Source organism: Phyllobates terribilis, unplaced genomic scaffold (assembly GCF_046119375.1).
Source record: "Phyllobates terribilis strain yellow unplaced genomic scaffold, ASM4611937v1 Scaffold_5__5_contigs__length_657084704, whole genome shotgun sequence".
Lineage (NCBI taxonomy): Eukaryota > Metazoa > Chordata > Amphibia > Anura > Dendrobatidae > Phyllobates > Phyllobates terribilis.
Window position 1 is genome coordinate 652,035,749 of NW_027362765.1, and position 18,479 is coordinate 652,054,227.

General features: G+C 44.0%; 11 non-coding genes and 1 pseudogene across 11 annotated transcripts; all 12 read right to left on the reverse strand.

The window, feature by feature from the left end:
* Window positions 1–580: 580 nt before the first annotated feature.
* On the reverse strand, window positions 581–766 carry LOC141150535 (U2 spliceosomal RNA). Its single transcript, XR_012246712.1, has one exon. It is a non-coding gene; the product is annotated as a U2 spliceosomal RNA (small nuclear RNA).
* Window positions 767–3,359: 2,593 nt separating this feature from the next.
* On the reverse strand, window positions 3,360–3,550 carry LOC141274087 (U2 spliceosomal RNA). The gene has a single exon (XR_012322378.1). It is a non-coding gene; the product is annotated as a U2 spliceosomal RNA (small nuclear RNA).
* Window positions 3,551–4,665: 1,115 nt separating this feature from the next.
* On the reverse strand, window positions 4,666–4,856 carry LOC141274577 (U2 spliceosomal RNA). The gene has a single exon (XR_012322848.1). It is a non-coding gene; the product is annotated as a U2 spliceosomal RNA (small nuclear RNA).
* Window positions 4,857–5,971: 1,115 nt separating this feature from the next.
* On the reverse strand, window positions 5,972–6,162 carry LOC141274578 (U2 spliceosomal RNA). The gene has a single exon (XR_012322849.1). It is a non-coding gene; the product is annotated as a U2 spliceosomal RNA (small nuclear RNA).
* Window positions 6,163–7,274: 1,112 nt separating this feature from the next.
* LOC141274579 (U2 spliceosomal RNA) lies at window positions 7,275–7,465 on the reverse strand. Its single transcript, XR_012322850.1, has one exon. It is a non-coding gene; the product is annotated as a U2 spliceosomal RNA (small nuclear RNA).
* A 1,115-nt stretch (window positions 7,466–8,580) lies between these two features.
* Window positions 8,581–8,771, reverse strand: LOC141150816 (U2 spliceosomal RNA). Its single transcript, XR_012246920.1, has one exon. It is a non-coding gene; the product is annotated as a U2 spliceosomal RNA (small nuclear RNA).
* Window positions 8,772–9,567: 796 nt separating this feature from the next.
* Window positions 9,568–9,659, reverse strand: LOC141151244 (U2 spliceosomal RNA; annotated as a pseudogene).
* A 1,115-nt stretch (window positions 9,660–10,774) lies between these two features.
* Window positions 10,775–10,965, reverse strand: LOC141274580 (U2 spliceosomal RNA). Its single transcript, XR_012322851.1, has one exon. It is a non-coding gene; the product is annotated as a U2 spliceosomal RNA (small nuclear RNA).
* A 1,115-nt stretch (window positions 10,966–12,080) lies between these two features.
* On the reverse strand, window positions 12,081–12,271 carry LOC141274581 (U2 spliceosomal RNA). Its single transcript, XR_012322852.1, has one exon. It is a non-coding gene; the product is annotated as a U2 spliceosomal RNA (small nuclear RNA).
* Window positions 12,272–13,386: 1,115 nt separating this feature from the next.
* Window positions 13,387–13,577, reverse strand: LOC141274582 (U2 spliceosomal RNA). The gene has a single exon (XR_012322853.1). It is a non-coding gene; the product is annotated as a U2 spliceosomal RNA (small nuclear RNA).
* Window positions 13,578–14,692: 1,115 nt separating this feature from the next.
* LOC141274583 (U2 spliceosomal RNA) lies at window positions 14,693–14,883 on the reverse strand. The gene has a single exon (XR_012322854.1). It is a non-coding gene; the product is annotated as a U2 spliceosomal RNA (small nuclear RNA).
* A 1,115-nt stretch (window positions 14,884–15,998) lies between these two features.
* LOC141150642 (U2 spliceosomal RNA) lies at window positions 15,999–16,191 on the reverse strand. The gene has a single exon (XR_012246787.1). It is a non-coding gene; the product is annotated as a U2 spliceosomal RNA (small nuclear RNA).
* Between the last annotated feature and the right edge of the window lie 2,288 nt (window positions 16,192–18,479).

Below are 18,479 nucleotides of genomic sequence, written 5' to 3' on the forward strand. Positions count from 1 at the left end.
AGACTAATCAACCAAACTTTTTGGGTTGGGTTCTCTTTTATAGTCTGCAGGCATTAAATGAAAGAAGTCAGTGTTCCAGCAGAAGGAGACGTTTCAGAAAAGGCATTGTAGCAAACCAAAAAAGAAATTTTAAGCGCAGCAGAGTAACCAGCGCACATACCTGTTAGCTCAGGTGAGTTTAAAAGGCTGCTGTTGATAACAAGGGCATTTGCTAAATAGATGGTGTGTGTGCAACAATATACTGAAAGGTCAATTATATTGTGCAGCTTATCTCACCACCTGTAGTTATTTAGGTGAAAGCTCCAAAATGCTTGCCTAATATGTCTGTTTATCCAAAAGGAAGTAAAAAGGGAGAGCTAGAAAGATAGCATTGCATCACATTACATGGCAATGCAATGCACAGTTGCTGAAGTTGAACCAAAATGAGCTTGTAATCTGGCTTCTGCAACTTTGAACATGAAAAATCCAATGAGGAGAAGAAAAGCAAAGCCAAAGAGTCCATCCCAAAATCCGACAAACAAGCAAAATGAACAAAAAACATTGAATTCAATTCTTTCTGATTTTAGAAACTGCATTAAAGAAGGGGTGCACCGGTCCTGGAGATACTGCAATACCAGGTCAATGCGTGGAGTGGACAGAGCAAGCTCTTTTTCCATCTCCCTGTTCTAAAAATCCATTTAATATATGGTCCCCTGATAGGGGACGTATCAGATATTAAACTGATAAGAACAGATTTTTTATTTTTTTTTTTTCTTAACACTCAGATTACAAGTACCATCTCGATTCCATACTTCTGAAAACGGTGATGGACCAAATCCATCATCGTGTCATTTTAAAACAAAAAAACATTATTTAATGCATATACAAAAAAAACAAAACAACAACCAGTATTTCCTCTCAGACACATAATATATAGAGGAAGGAAACAAAACACATTACTGCATTCCTCCCTTCAACGCATAATATGTTAGATACTCCAACAGTCCTTTCTCTTGCGAGAAAGATTCAAAGTTTGTATTCACATAATCTATCCATGTCCTTCCCACCTTATAGGTTTCAAAAAACCTCTCTTTATTTGCCTTCACACTTGCGATTACCTTTGGAAAAAAAGCTTCAAAACACACACCACTTCCCTTCATTTCCGCAATTCCTTTTTTAACTTTGTCCATTTCTTTATCAGCTTCCTCCTCTTCTGTTTGCCTCTGAACCTCTACCGTCTTCTTTTTTTCTTTCTTTTCCGCCTTTGCACTTTCCATCTTCTCCTTATTACTCTTTCTCTTTGGGCATTCCTTAAACCTATGCCCAATTTCCATACACAGGTTACACTTATTCCTTTCTACTGGACATGATTTAGAAACATGTCCTTCCGCTTTACACTTCCAACACTTTTCTGCAGTACAGTCTTCACGTTTATGACCATATACCTCACAAATTGAACAAAAGGAATCCATCCCATTAAAGAATAAATTCCCACTTACTTTACCAAGCTTAAACCTTTGAGGCGGGTAGGAAAAACTCCTATCCTTGTTCATGTTAAATTCCACAAAAAATTTCCACTTTCCCGTCCATACTCCGAATTCATTCATTACTTTACCTTTTGATACTACAGACTTGGCAAAACCACTCAAAAACGTGACAATGTCCTCTTCTGGAACCAGTGGTGAAAACATCTTCACTGTCACCATCTTTTCACTACTAAATACGTGACGTTGAAACCGAATTCCAACAAACTTCTCATGTCTCAATTCATCAAAAGAATCCATATAGTTCTCCAAAATCTTCCTAGACTCAAAAAACACGTCATAGACACCCTTTTGGGGATAATCCATAACTGCCACGATGTCTTCTTTTTTCACCTTTGCGACACCCAAGATGATCTCCTTCATAATAAACCGAAAGTCCTTAACCTTCTGACAGTCTCTCCGGACAAAAATCCGGAAAGCGGTCTCCACACGTGCATGTTCTGGAACCTCCAACTTCGGCCACAACTCCGCCTCTGTTGCCATGATTCTCCAACAGAATGAGCGTAATCTCCACTCCAACACACAGAAGGAGCGAGTATGATCGCTTCCCGTTGTCTGGGGACTAAGCCGACACGCCTATAGCAGCAAGGGGGTGAAGTCCCCACAATTAAGTAAGGACGATCCCCCAAGGCCGACGAGCCAGGTACCCCAGACACCTCCAACCAAAACCAAGGCAGCAATCGCTAAATCACTGCACTTGATCTTAGCCAAAAGGCCGAGAAGCGATAACCAGAATTGGTTTCAAACTACGGAGCCACCCAAGGATCCTGAAAAGTCCATTTGTGGAGATGAGCTCCTGGACTCCCGTTAAGAAGACATGTTGTCAACCTCTAGATCCCTTACATGCCTGCACTTTTCGGCTTGCTGCTGCTGCAATCCACGCGTTTTAGATCTGCATAACTCCACCTCTTTAAACACAGCACCTTCACCCCCTGCTGTTCCCACCCGCCTCAACACCGTTGGAAGGGAGGAGAACCAATTAAGGCGGGGGGTGGGGTGGAACGAGCAGCTGTCTACCCTTAGCAGGAGGGCTCCTGATTACATACCTCTCCTGCTGCTGCTGGCTGTCCAGCAGCAGACTGAAGGTGGCTGCTGCTGTGCACAGGTATATAAAGGCTCAGAGCCTATTATGACACGCGCAGCCAGCGTTCCATTGCCACATTCCATCTACTGCAGGCAGGATACCTGGCTGGCTGAATGTCGCTGAGAAGCTCACAGAGACCGCCATAAGCAACAGTTTAACAGAATGCCACAGACTAATCAACCAAACTTTTTGGGTTGGGTTCTCTTTTATAGTCTGCAGGCATTAAATGAAAGAAGTCAGTGTTCCAGCAGAAGGAGACAACGTTTCAGAAAAGGCATTGTAGCAAACCAAAAAAGAAATTTTAAGCGCAGCAGAGTAACCAGCGCACATACCTGTTAGCTCAGGTGAGTTTAAAAGGCTGCTGTTGATAACAAGGGCATTTGCTAAATAGATGGTGTGTGTGCAACAATATACTGAAAGGTCAATTATATTGTGCAGCTTATCTCACCACCTGTAGTTATTTAGGTGAAAGCTCCAAAATGCTTGCCTAATATGTCTGTTTATCCAAAAGGAAGTAAAAAGGGAGAGCTAGAAAGATAGCATTGCATCACATTACATGGCAATGCAATGCACAGTTGCTGAAGTTGAACCAAAATGAGCTTGTAATCTGGCTTCTGCAACTTTGAACATGAAAAATCCAATGAGGAGAAGAAAAGCAAAGCCAAAGAGTCCATCCCAAAATCCGACAAACAAGCAAAATGAACAAAAAACATTGAATTCAATTCTTTCTGATTTTAGAAACTGCATTAAAGAAGGGGTGCACCGGTCCTGGAGATACTGCAATACCAGGTCAATGCGTGGAGTGGACAGAGCAAGCTCTTTTTCCATCTCCCTGTTCTAAAAATCCATTTAATATATGGTCCCCAAATAGGGGACGTATCAGATATTAAACTGATAAGAACAGATACTACACTTGATCTTAGCCAAAAGGCCGAGAAGCGATAACCAGAATTGGTTTCAAACTACGGAGCCACCCAAGGATCCTGAAAAGTCCATTTGTGGAGATGAGCTCCTGGACTCCCGTTAAGAAGACATGTTGTCAACCTCTAGATCCCTTACATGCCTGCACTTTTCGGCTTGCTGCTGCTGCAATCCACGCGTTTTAGATCTGCATAACTCCACCTCTTTAAACACAGCACCTTCACCCCCTGCTGTTCCCACCCGCCTCAACACCGTTGGAAGGGAGGAGAACCAATTAAGGCGGGGGGTGGGGTGGAACGAGCAGCTGTCTACCCTTAGCAGGAGGGCTCCTGATTACATACCTCTCCTGCTGCTGCTGCTGCTGGCTGTCCAGCAGCAGACTGAAGGTGGCTGCTGCTGTGCACAGGTATATAAAGGCTCAGAGCCTATTATGACACGCGCAGCCAGCGTTCCATTGCCACATTCCATCTACTGCAGGCAGGATACCTGGCTGGCTGAATGTCGCTGAGAAGCTCACAGAGACCGCCATAAGCAACAGTTTAACAGAATGCCACAGACTAATCAACCAAACTTTTTGGGTTGGGTTCTCTTTTATAGTCTGCAGGCATTAAATGAAAGAAGTCAGTGTTCCAGCAGAAGGAGACAACGTTTCAGAAAAGGCATTGTAGCAAACCAAAAAAGAAATTTTAAGCGCAGCAGAGTAACCAGCGCACATACCTGTTAGCTCAGGTGAGTTTAAAAGGCTGCTGTTGATAACAAGGGCATTTGCTAAATAGATGGTGTGTGTGCAACAATATACTGAAAGGTCAATTATATTGTGCAGCTTATCTCACCACCTGTAGTTATTTAGGTGAAAGCTCCAAAATGCTTGCCTAATATGTCTGTTTATCCAAAAGGAAGTAAAAAGGGAGAGCTAGAAAGATAGCATTGCATCACATTACATGGCAATGCAATGCACAGTTGCTGAAGTTGAACCAAAATGAGCTTGTAATCTGGCTTCTGCAACTTTGAACATGAAAAATCCAATGAGGAGAAGAAAAGCAAAGCCAAAGAGTCCATCCCAAAATCCGACAAACAAGCAAAATGAACAAAAAACATTGAATTCAATTCTTTCTGATTTTAGAAACTGCATTAAAGAAGGGGTGCACCGGTCCTGGAGATACTGCAATACCAGGTCAATGCGTGGAGTGGACAGAGCAAGCTCTTTTTCCATCTCCCTGTTCTAAAAATCCATTTAATATATGGTCCCCAGATAGGGGACGTATCAGATATTAAACTGATAAGAACAGATACTACACTTGATCTTAGCCAAAAGGCCGAGAAGCGATAACCAGAATTGGTTTCAAACTACGGAGCCACCCAAGGATCCTGAAAAGTCCATTTGTGGAGATGAGCTCCTGGACTCCCGTTAAGAAGACATGTTGTCAACCTCTAGATCCCTTACATGCCTGCACTTTTCGGCTTGCTGCTGCTGCAATCCACGCGTTTTAGATCTGCATAACTCCACCTCTTTAAACACAGCACCTTCACCCCCTGCTGTTCCCACCCGCCTCAACACCGTTGGAAGGGAGGAGAACCAATTAAGGCGGGGGGTGGGGTGGAACGAGCAGCTGTCTACCCTTAGCAGGAGGGCTCCTGATTACATACCTCTCCTGCTGCTGCTGCTGCTGGCTGTCCAGCAGCAGACTGAAGGTGGCTGCTGCTGTGCACAGGTATATAAAGGCTCAGAGCCTATTATGACACGCGCAGCCAGCGTTCCATTGCCACATTCCATCTACTGCAGGCAGGATACCTGGCTGGCTGAATGTCGCTGAGAAGCTCACAGAGACCGCCATAAGCAACAGTTTAACAGAATGCCACAGACTAATCAACCAAACTTTTTGGGTTGGGTTCTCTTTTATAGTCTGCAGGCATTAAATGAAAGAAGTCAGTGTTCCAGCAGAAGGAGACAACGTTTCAGAAAAGGCATTGTAGCAAACCAAAAAAGAAATTTTAAGCGCAGCAGAGTAACCAGCACACATACCTGTTAGCTCAGGTGAGTTTAAAAGGCTGCTGTTGATAACAAGGGCATTTGCTAAATAGATGGTGTGTGTGCAACAATATACTGAAAGGTCAATTATATTGTGCAGCTTATCTCACCACCTGTAGTTATTTAGGTGAAAGCTCCAAAATGCTTGCCTAATATGTCTGTTTATCCAAAAGGAAGTAAAAAGGGAGAGCTAGAAAGATAGCATTGCATCACATTACATGGCAATGCAATGCACAGTTGCTGAAGTTGAACCAAAATGAGCTTGTAATCTGGCTTCTGCAACTTTGAACATGAAAAATCCAATGAGGAGAAGAAAAGCAAAGCCAAAGAGTCCATCCCAAAATCCGACAAACAAGCAAAATGAACAAAAAACATTGAATTCAATTCTTTCTGATTTTAGAAACTGCATTAAAGAAGGGGTGCACCGGTCCTGGAGATACTGCAATACCAGGTCAATGCGTGGAGTGGACAGAGCAAGCTCTTTTTCCATCTCCCTGTTCTAAAAATCCATTTAATATATGGTCCCCAGATAGGGGACGTATCAGATATTAAACTGATAAGAACAGATACTACACTTGATCTTAGCCAAAAGGCCGAGAAGCGATAACCAGAATTGGTTTCAAACTACGGAGCCACCCAAGGATCCTGAAAAGTCCATTTGTGGAGATGAGCTCCTGGACTCCCGTTAAGAAGACATGTTGTCAACCTCTAGATCCCTTACATGCCTGCACTTTTCGGCTTGCTGCTGCTGCAATCCACGCGTTTTAGATCTGCATAACTCCACCTCTTTAAACACAGCACCTTCACCCCCTGCTGTTCCCACCCGCCTCAACACCGTTGGAAGGGAGGAGAACCAATTAAGGCGGGGGGTGGGGTGGAACGAGCAGCTGTCTACCCTTAGCAGGAGGGCTCCTGATTACATACCTCTCCTGCTGCTGCTGCTGCTGGCTGTCCAGCAGCAGACTGAAGGTGGCTGCTGCTGTGCACAGGTATATAAAGGCTCAGAGCCTATTATGACACGCGCAGCCAGCGTTCCATTGCCACATTCCATCTACTGCAGGCAGGATACCTGGCTGGCTGAATGTTGCTGAGAAGCTCACAGAGACCGCCATAAGCAACAGTTTAACAGAATGCCACAGACTAATCAACCAAACTTTTTGGGTTGGGTTCTCTTTTATAGTCTGCAGGCATTAAATGAAAGAAGTCAGTGTTCCAGCAGAAGGAGACGTTTCAGAAAAGGCATTGTAGCAAACCAAAAAAGAAATTTTAAGCGCAGCAGAGTAACCAGCGCACATACCTGTTAGCTCAGGTGAGTTTAAAAGGCTGCTGTTGATAACAAGGGCATTTGCTAAATAGATGGTGTGTGTGCAACAATATACTGAAAGGTCAATTATATTGTGCAGCTTATCTCACCACCTGTAGTTATTTAGGTGAAAGCTCCAAAATGCTTGCCTAATATGTCTGTTTATCCAAAAGGAAGTAAAAAGGGAGAGCTAGAAAGATAGCATTGCATCACATTACATGGCAATGCAATGCACAGTTGCTGAAGTTGAACCAAAATGAGCTTGTAATCTGGCTTCTGCAACTTTGAACATGAAAAATCCAATGAGGAGAAGAAAAGCAAAGCCAAAGAGTCCATCCCAAAATCCGACAAACAAGCAAAATGAACAAAAAACATTGAATTCAATTCTTTCTGATTTTAGAAACTGCATTAAAGAAGGGGTGCACCGGTCCTGGAGATACTGCAATACCAGGTCAATGCGTGGAGTGGACAGAGCAAGCTCTTTTTCCATCTCCCTGTTCTAAAAATCCATTTAATATATGGTCCCCAGATAGGGGACGTATCAGATATTAAACTGATAAGAACAGATACTACACTTGATCTTAGCCAAAAGGCCGAGAAGCGATAACCAGAATTGGTTTCAAACTACGGAGCCACCCAAGGATCCTGAAAAGTCCATTTGTGGAGATGAGCTCCTGGACTCCCGTTAAGAAGACATGTTGTCAACCTCTAGATCCCTTACATGCCTGCACTTTTCGGCTTGCTGCTGCTGCAATCCACGCGTTTTAGATCTGCATAACTCCACCTCTTTAAACACAGCACCTTCACCCCCTGCTGTTCCCACCCGCCTCAACACCGTTGGAAGGGAGGAGAACCAATTAAGGCGGGGGGTGGGGTGGAACGAGCAGCTGTCTACCCTTAGCAGGAGGGCTCCTGATTACATACCTCTCCTGCTGCTGCTGCTGCTGGCTGTCCAGCAGCAGACTGAAGGTGGCTGCTGCTGTGCACAGGTATATAAAGGCTCAGAGCCTATTATGACACGCGCAGCCAGCGTTCCATTGCCACATTCCATCTACTGCAGGCAGGATACCTGGCTGGCTGAATGTCGCTGAGAAGCTCACAGAGACCGCCATAAGCAACAGTTTAACAGAATGCCACAGACTAATCAACCAAACTTTTTGGGTTGGGTTCTCTTTTATAGTCTGCAGGCATTAAATGAAAGAAGTCAGTGTTCCAGCAGAAGGAGACAACGTTTCAGAAAAGGCATTGTAGCAAACCAAAAAAGAAATTTTAAGCGCAGCAGAGTAACCAGCGCACATACCTGTTAGCTCAGGTGAGTTTAAAAGGCTGCTGTTGATAACAAGGGCATTTGCTAAATAGATGGTGTGTGTGCAACAATATACTGAAAGGTCAATTATATTGTGCAGCTTATCTCACCACCTGTAGTTATTTAGGTGAAAGCTCCAAAATGCTTGCCTAATATGTCTGTTTATCCAAAAGGAAGTAAAAAGGGAGAGCTAGAAAGATAGCATTGCATCACATTACATGGCAATGCAATGCACAGTTGCTGAAGTTGAACCAAAATGAGCTTGTAATCTGGCTTCTGCAACTTTGAACATGAAAAATCCAATGAGGAGAAGAAAAGCAAAGCCAAAGAGTCCATCCCAAAATCCGACAAACAAGCAAAATGAACAAAAAACATTGAATTCAATTCTTTCTGATTTTAGAAACTGCATTAAAGAAGGGGTGCACCGGTCCTGGAGATACTGCAATACCAGGTTAATGCGTGGAGTGGACAGAGCAAGCTCTTTTTCCATCTCCCTGTTCTAAAAATCCATTTAATATATGGTCCCCAGATAGGGGACGTATCAGATATTAAACTGATAAGAACAGATTTTTTTTCTTTTTTTTTTTCTTTTCATCGAAAGCCCGAATTCGTGTACAAAACCCGAGTGCGCTTAAAAAAGTGACAAGTGCCATAAAAAAAGTGCACTAGGATGCTGGTCTTCTTGAAACCCTCTCCAAAAGGAGAAGGGTCCCCCAAACCATTCCCCGTCCCTCCGAGCCAAAAGGCCACAGCGAGGAACAGGGACAAAAAGCCACCTCCAGCCGAAGCCAGAGGCGACCCAATCATACCCCCAGCACCTGCCCGAGTTCTCACCCGAGCAAGGCACTGGGAGCCAAAGACTGTGCTCCCCTCCCGGAAGAGGGGAGCCAACAACGCTCTCCTCCCGAAAGAGGAGAGCCAGGGGGGTTCAGGGGGGAGCGGAACCTGATGGCCACACACTCCCCCCCTAGACCTGCCAAGAGAGGAACCCGTAAGGGAACCGCATCCCGACAAAATCCTAGTAGGACGTGACACACGTGAATAAGTGGACACACAGTGACAAAGAAATTAAATAAATAGTGAAGGTTTCACAGTATAATACTGCCCGGACCTTCAACCGGGAATTGAAAAATTCCCCATCCTAAGGCCAGAAGGCCCGGAATAAGGGTGTGTGCGAAGAAAGAAAATTTGAAGTGCTTGTGCAAATGTGCCATAAACTCAAGTGGGGTTCCCAATTCCAGTGAGTTAAGGCACCCCAGGGTCACCACTCCTGGGGCACTTCACACTTCGGGCTTTCGATCTTCCCCGGCCCAATGGCGTCGATCCTGGGGGACCATGCTTTCCACCAGATGACTATATTAGCCACCTGGCGTACTAACAAGCGCCTAAACCCCAGTGTGCATAATGTATCAATCTACTAGGGCGGCCAACATCCAAAACCGCCTTTTCGAAAGATACTACACTTGATCTTAGCCAAAAGGCCGAGAAGCGATAACCAGAATTGGTTTCAAACTACGGAGCCACCCAAGGATCCTGAAAAGTCCATTTGTGGAGATGAGCTCCTGGACTCCCGTTAAGAAGACATGTTGTCAACCTCTAGATCCCTTACATGCCTGCACTTTTCGGCTTGCTGCTGCTGCAATCCACGCGTTTTAGATCTGCATAACTCCACCTCTTTAAACACAGCACCTTCACCCCCTGCTGTTCCCACCCGCCTCAACACCGTTGGAAGGGAGGAGAACCAATTAAGGCGGGGGGTGGGGTGGAACGAGCAGCTGTCTACCCTTAGCAGGAGGGCTCCTGATTACATACCTCTCCTGCTGCTGCTGCTGCTGGCTGTCCAGCAGCAGACTGAAGGTGGCTGCTGCTGTGCACAGGTATATAAAGGCTCAGAGCCTATTATGACACGCGCAGCCAGCGTTCCATTGCCACATTCCATCTACTGCAGGCAGGATACCTGGCTGGCTGAATGTCGCTGAGAAGCTCACAGAGACCGCCATAAGCAACAGTTTAACAGAATGCCACAGACTAATCAACCAAACTTTTTGGGTTGGGTTCTCTTTTATAGTCTGCAGGCATTAAATGAAAGAAGTCAGTGTTCCAGCAGAAGGAGACAACGTTTCAGAAAAGGCATTGTAGCAAACCAAAAAAGAAATTTTAAGCGCAGCAGAGTAACCAGCGCACATACCTGTTAGCTCAGGTGAGTTTAAAAGGCTGCTGTTGATAACAAGGGCATTTGCTAAATAGATGGTGTGTGTGCAACAATATACTGAAAGGTCAATTATATTGTGCAGCTTATCTCACCACCTGTAGTTATTTAGGTGAAAGCTCCAAAATGCTTGCCTAATATGTCTGTTTATCCAAAAGGAAGTAAAAAGGGAGAGCTAGAAAGATAGCATTGCATCACATTACATGGCAATGCAATGCACAGTTGCTGAAGTTGAACCAAAATGAGCTTGTAATCTGGCTTCTGCAACTTTGAACATGAAAAATCCAATGAGGAGAAGAAAAGCAAAGCCAAAGAGTCCATCCCAAAATCCGACAAACAAGCAAAATGAACAAAAAACATTGAATTCAATTCTTTCTGATTTTAGAAACTGCATTAAAGAAGGGGTGCACCGGTCCTGGAGATACTGCAATACCAGGTCAATGCGTGGAGTGGACAGAGCAAGCTCTTTTTCCATCTCCCTGTTCTAAAAATCCATTTAATATATGGTCCCCAGATAGGGGACGTATCAGATATTAAACTGATAAGAACAGATACTACACTTGATCTTAGCCAAAAGGCCGAGAAGCGATAACCAGAATTGGTTTCAAACTACGGAGCCACCCAAGGATCCTGAAAAGTCCATTTGTGGAGATGAGCTCCTGGACTCCCGTTAAGAAGACATGTTGTCAACCTCTAGATCCCTTACATGCCTGCACTTTTCGGCTTGCTGCTGCTGCAATCCACGCGTTTTAGATCTGCATAACTCCACCTCTTTAAACACAGCACCTTCACCCCCTGCTGTTCCCACCCGCCTCAACACCGTTGGAAGGGAGGAGAACCAATTAAGGCGGGGGGTGGGGTGGAACGAGCAGCTGTCTACCCTTAGCAGGAGGGCTCCTGATTACATACCTCTCCTGCTGCTGCTGCTGCTGGCTGTCCAGCAGCAGACTGAAGGTGGCTGCTGCTGTGCACAGGTATATAAAGGCTCAGAGCCTATTATGACACGCGCAGCCAGCGTTCCATTGCCACATTCCATCTACTGCAGGCAGGATACCTGGCTGGCTGAATGTCGCTGAGAAGCTCACAGAGACCGCCATAAGCAACAGTTTAACAGAATGCCACAGACTAATCAACCAAACTTTTTGGGTTGGGTTCTCTTTTATAGTCTGCAGGCATTAAATGAAAGAAGTCAGTGTTCCAGCAGAAGGAGACAACGTTTCAGAAAAGGCATTGTAGCAAACCAAAAAAGAAATTTTAAGCGCAGCAGAGTAACCAGCGCACATACCTGTTAGCTCAGGTGAGTTTAAAAGGCTGCTGTTGATAACAAGGGCATTTGCTAAATAGATGGTGTGTGTGCAACAATATACTGAAAGGTCAATTATATTGTGCAGCTTATCTCACCACCTGTAGTTATTTAGGTGAAAGCTCCAAAATGCTTGCCTAATATGTCTGTTTATCCAAAAGGAAGTAAAAAGGGAGAGCTAGAAAGATAGCATTGCATCACATTACATGGCAATGCAATGCACAGTTGCTGAAGTTGAACCAAAATGAGCTTGTAATCTGGCTTCTGCAACTTTGAACATGAAAAATCCAATGAGGAGAAGAAAAGCAAAGCCAAAGAGTCCATCCCAAAATCCGACAAACAAGCAAAATGAACAAAAAACATTGAATTCAATTCTTTCTGATTTTAGAAACTGCATTAAAGAAGGGGTGCACCGGTCCTGGAGATACTGCAATACCAGGTCAATGCGTGGAGTGGACAGAGCAAGCTCTTTTTCCATCTCCCTGTTCTAAAAATCCATTTAATATATGGTCCCCAGATAGGGGACGTATCAGATATTAAACTGATAAGAACAGATACTACACTTGATCTTAGCCAAAAGGCCGAGAAGCGATAACCAGAATTGGTTTCAAACTACGGAGCCACCCAAGGATCCTGAAAAGTCCATTTGTGGAGATGAGCTCCTGGACTTCCGTTAAGAAGACATGTTGTCAACCTCTAGATCCCTTACATGCCTGCACTTTTCGGCTTGCTGCTGCTGCAATCCATGCGTTTTAGATCTGCATAACTCCACCTCTTTAAACACAGCACCTTCACCCCCTGCTGTTCCCACCCGCCTCAACACCGTTGGAAGGGAGGAGAACCAATTAAGGCGGGGGGTGGGGTGGAACGAGCAGCTGTCTACCCTTAGCAGGAGGGCTCCTGATTACATACCTCTCCTGCTGCTGCTGCTGCTGGCTGTCCAGCAGCAGACTGAAGGTGGCTGCTGCTGTGCACAGGTATATAAAGGCTCAGAGCCTATTATGACATGCGCAGCCAGCGTTCCATTGCCACATTCCATCTACTGCAGGCAGGATACCTGGCTGGCTGAATGTCGCTGAGAAGCTCACAGAGACCGCCATAAGCAACAGTTTAACAGAATGCCACAGACTAATCAACCAAACTTTTTGGGTTGGGTTCTCTTTTATAGTCTGCAGGCATTAAATGAAAGAAGTCAGTGTTCCAGCAGAAGGAGACAACGTTTCAGAAAAGGCATTGTAGCAAACCAAAAAAGAAATTTTAAGCGCAGCAGAGTAACCAGCGCACATACCTGTTAGCTCAGGTGAGTTTAAAAGGCTGCTGTTGATAACAAGGGCATTTGCTAAATAGATGGTGTGTGTGCAACAATATACTGAAAGGTCAATTATATTGTGCAGCTTATCTCACCACCTGTAGTTATTTAGGTGAAAGCTCCAAAATGCTTGCCTAATATGTCTGTTTATCCAAAAGGAAGTAAAAAGGGAGAGCTAGAAAGATAGCATTGCATCACATTACATGGCAATGCAATGCACAGTTGCTGAAGTTGAACCAAAATGAGCTTGTAATCTGGCTTCTGCAACTTTGAACATGAAAAATCCAATGAGGAGAAGAAAAGCAAAGCCAAAGAGTCCATCCCAAAATCCGACAAACAAGCAAAATGAACAAAAAACATTGAATTCAATTCTTTCTGATTTTAGAAACTGCATTAAAGAAGGGGTGCACCGGTCCTGGAGATACTGCAATACCAGGTCAATGCGTGGAGTGGACAGAGCAAGCTCTTTTTCCATCTCCCTGTTCTAAAAATCCATTTAATATATGGTCCCCAGATAGGGGACGTATCAGATATTAAACTGATAAGAACAGATACTACACTTGATCTTAGCCAAAAGGCCGAGAAGCGATAACCAGAATTGGTTTCAAACTACGGAGCCACCCAAGGATCCTGAAAAGTCCATTTGTGGAGATGAGCTCCTGGACTTCCGTTAAGAAGACATGTTGTCAACCTCTAGATCCCTTACATGCCTGCACTTTTCGGCTTGCTGCTGCTGCAATCCACGCGTTTTAGATCTGCATAACTCCACCTCTTTAAACACAGCACCTTCACCCCCTGCTGTTCCCACCCGCCTCAACACCGTTGGAAGGGAGGAGAACCAATTAAGGCGGGGGGTGGGGTGGAACGAGCAGCTGTCTACCCTTAGCAGGAGGGCTCCTGATTACATACCTCTCCTGCTGCTGCTGCTGCTGGCTGTCCAGCAGCAGACTGAAGGTGGCTGCTGCTGTGCACAGGTATATAAAGGCTCAGAGCCTATTATGACACGCGCAGCCAGCGTTCCATTGCCACATTCCATCTACTGCAGGCAGGATACCTGGCTGGCTGAATGTCGCTGAGAAGCTCACAGAGACCGCCATAAGCAACAGTTTAACAGAATGCCACAGACTAATCAACCAAACTTTTTGGGTTGGGTTCTCTTTTATAGTCTGCAGGCATTAAATGAAAGAAGTCAGTGTTCCAGCAGAAGGAGACAACGTTTCAGAAAAGGCATTGTAGCAAACCAAAAAAGAAATTTTAAGCGCAGCAGAGTAACCAGCGCACATACCTGTTAGCTCAGGTGAGTTTAAAAGGCTGCTGTTGATAACAAGGGCATTTGCTAAATAGATGGTGTGTGTGCAACAATATACTGAAAGGTCAATTATATTGTGCAGCTTATCTCACCACCTGTAGTTATTTAGGTGAAAGCTCCAAAATGCTTGCCTAATATGTCTGTTTATCCAAAAGGAAGTAAAAAGGGAGAGCTAGAAAGATAGCATTGCATCACATTACATGGCAATGCAATGCACAGTTGCTGAAGTTGAACCAAAATGAGCTTGTAATCTGGCTTCTGCAACTTTGAACATGAAAAATCCAATGAGGAGAAGAAAAGCAAAGCCAAAGAGTCCATCCCAAAATCCGACAAACAAGCAAAATGAACAAAAAACATTGAATTCAATTCTTTCTGATTTTAGAAACTGCATTAAAGAAGGGGTGCACCGGTCCTGGAGATACTGCAATACCAGGTCAATGCGTGGAGTGGACAGAGCAAGCTCTTTTTCCATCTCCCTGTTCTAAAAATCCATTTAATATATGGTCCCCAGATAGGGGACGTATCAGATATTAAACTGATAAGAACAGATACTACACTTGATCTTAGCCAAAAGGCCGAGAAGCGATAACCAGAATTGGTTTCAAACTACGGAGCCACCCAAGGATCCTGAAAAGTCCATTTGTGGAGATGAGCTCCTGGACTCCCGTTAAGAAGACATGTTGTTAACCTCTAGATCCCTTACATGCCTGCACTTTTCGGCTTGCTGCTGCTGCAATCCACGCGTTTTAGATCTGCATAACTCCACCTCTTTAAACACAGCACCTTCACCCCCTGCTGTTCCCACCCGCCTCAACACCATTGGAAGGGAGGAGAACCAATTAAGGCGGGGGGTGGGGTGGAACGAGCAGCTGTCTACCCTTAGCAGGAGGGCTCCTGATTACATACCTCTCCTGCTGCTGCTGCTGCTGGCTGTCCAGCAGCAGACTGAAGGTGGCTGCTGCTGTGCACAGGTATATAAAGGCTCAGAGCCTATTATGACACGCGCAGCCAGCGTTCCATTGCCACATTCCATCTACTGCAGGCAGGATACCTGGCTGGCTGAATGTCGCTGAGAAGCTCACAGAGACCGCCATAAGCAACAGTTTAACAGAATGCCACAGACTAATCAACCAAACTTTTTGGGTTGGGTTCTCTTTTATAGTCTGCAGGCATTAAATGAAAGAAGTCAGTGTTCCAGCAGAAGGAGACAACGTTTCAGAAAAAGCATTGTAGCAAACCAAAAAAGAAATTTTAAGCGCAGCAGAGTAACCAGCGCACATACCTGTTAGCTCAGGTGAGTTTAAAAGGCTGCTGTTGATAACAAGGGCATTTGCTAAATAGATGGTGTGTGTGCAACAATATACTGAAAGGTCAATTATATTGTGCAGCTTATCTCACCACCTGTAGTTATTTAGGTGAAAGCTCCAAAATGCTTGCCTAATATGTCTGTTTATCCAAAAGGAAGTAAAAAGGGAGAGCTAGAAAGATAGCATTGCATCACATTACATGGCAATGCAATGCACAGTTGCTGAAGTTGAACCAAAATGAGCTTGTAATCTGGCTTCTGCAACTTTGAACATGAAAAATCCAATGAGGAGAAGAAAAGCAAAGCCAAAGAGTCCATCCCAAAATCCGACAAACAAGCAAAATGAACAAAAAACATTGAATTCAATTCTTTCTGATTTTAGAAACTGCATTAAAGAAGGGGTGCACCGGTCCTGGAGATACTGCAATACCAGGTCAATGCGTGGAGTGGACAGAGCAAGCTCTTTTTCCATCTCCCTGTTCTAAAAATCCATTTAATATATGGTCCCCAGATAGGGGACGTATCAGATATTAAACTGATAAGAACAGATTTTTTTTTTTTTTTTTTTTTTCTCCTCAGACGAGGAAATTCCACAGTCTATGAAAACCAGACAAAGGAAAATTCCATCAAAACAGCTGCGTCAAATCCAATACGCAATTTGCTGTCCCCATCATCATCGGAAATATTTATTTCATATTTCAAAACAACAATAACAAAAATCAAGAGGTACTAACAATATATCTCCACTTTTTAACTTTCCATATTCCCTCCGCATCCACTTCCCCTCTCCTCTTTTTGTCCCATAGGAAACACACATGCATCTTCCCCAAAATCACCTTCACACTATCCTTTACAGCAATTTCCTTCCTTTTAAACACATACACATTCCTCACATCCCATAACACTTCCTTTATACATGCAAGCATCAACCACAAGACTCTTTCCTTCGTCCCATCACATATTCCCAAACCAAACATAAACAACTCAAAAGACAACAAATTCACACCACACAATTCTTTACACAAAGGCCCCATTCTCCCAATCACATCTCTAGCATACTGGCAATTCCAAAAAACATGCAACACACTTTCCCTTCCACCACAGCCATTTCTTGGACACATTTCACTCCTCACCAAACCTCTATTCCTCTGAAACTCTCTCACAGGTAATACTCCATGTAAAGACTGCCACACAACTTCACTCTGTTTGTTGGTCATACCACTCATCCGCACTTTCTTCCAAACCTTCTGCACATCACCACCCCTAACCATATTTATTCCACATTCTACCTCTCTACATTCAATCATCCTATACACAGCCTTCTTATTCTCCAGCAATCTCACATCTGCATCACACAGTTCATACCTCACCAAAAACTTATAAACCCACACATACCATACAGGCACCTCAAAAGCAATCGGACATCGCAAATCCCTTTCTTGCCACTTTAAACGAAACAAATACGCTCCAAATAAATACCTACACATAGATGAAAACTTTCCATCCGCCCTAATCACTTTCAAAACAAACACAACGATATTCACACCAAAAAACACGTCCAAATTCGGAAAACCCAAACCACCTTTTTCCACTCTTTTAACCAAAATTTCTCTCCTAGCTCTCTCCATTTTCGAGTTCCACAAAAAAACAAATAAAATTCTATTCAAGCTTCTCATACACATATATCCTGGTGGAAATACTACCGCAATATATAAAAATATTGGCAACACCACACTCTTAACAATTAAAATCTTCCCAAAAAAGGATAAACTCCTCAATTTCCAAAAATTCAACTTCTGCTCAACTTTTCCTTTCGCATCATCCCAACTTTCTTTCCCATCCAAACTCTCTGAAAACTTCACACCCAAAACTTTAATAGGTCCATTCACTACATTCACACCTACATCCCTACTTAAACTTCCGCCTCCAAAACCCTTACACTCACTCTTTTCCCAATTCACTTTAAACGCAGATGCACCACAAAAAATAGACACTAACAACTTCACCCGCCTCACCGAACATTCAGAATCACATAATACACACACGTCATCCATATAACCACTCACCTTCCATTCTTTTCCTCCACCTCCCGGCACTTGCACACCACGAATTACCTTATCTTTCCTCAGCATACACAACAATGGCTCAATTGCACAAATAAATGCTACAGGGGACAAAGGACACCCCTGTCGCACACCCGAAAACACATTCACTTTCCTACCCACATACCCATTCATTAAAACACAGCTATAAACACCCGCATACAAACTTCTCACTCGCCCAACAAAATCAGCCGGAAAACCCATTTTTAACAACACTCTGAACAAAAAACCATGCGACAACCTATCATAAGCCTTTTCAAAATCCAAACTTAACAAAAATACACTCTTCTTACGACCCATGCAATCCCATAGACAATCTCTTAACATACACACACACTCATGAATCCGCCTCCCAGGTACCGCACAACACTGCTCATCCCCAATCACACTCTCTATCACATCACGCATCCTATTAGCCATAAGTTTTGCATAGATTTTATAATCACAATTAAGTAACGTTATTGGCCTCCAATTCCTCAGACTTTTCAAATCCCCTTTCTTAGGAATTAACACAACCATACCTGCACGCATACTCTCAGTCACCTCCATGTTTCCCCACATATACTTACATACATCCACAAAGTCCTTACCAATCACACCCCACATCACACGATAAAATTCTACTGGGAGGCCATCCTCCCCCGGCGTCTTATTCAAAGCCATACTACACATAACCTTCCATACCTCATCACCAGTCACCTCACCCATCACTCTCTCTCTTTCTGCTTCACTCAACTTACTCTCTAACACACTCAAAACATCATTCTCCAAACAT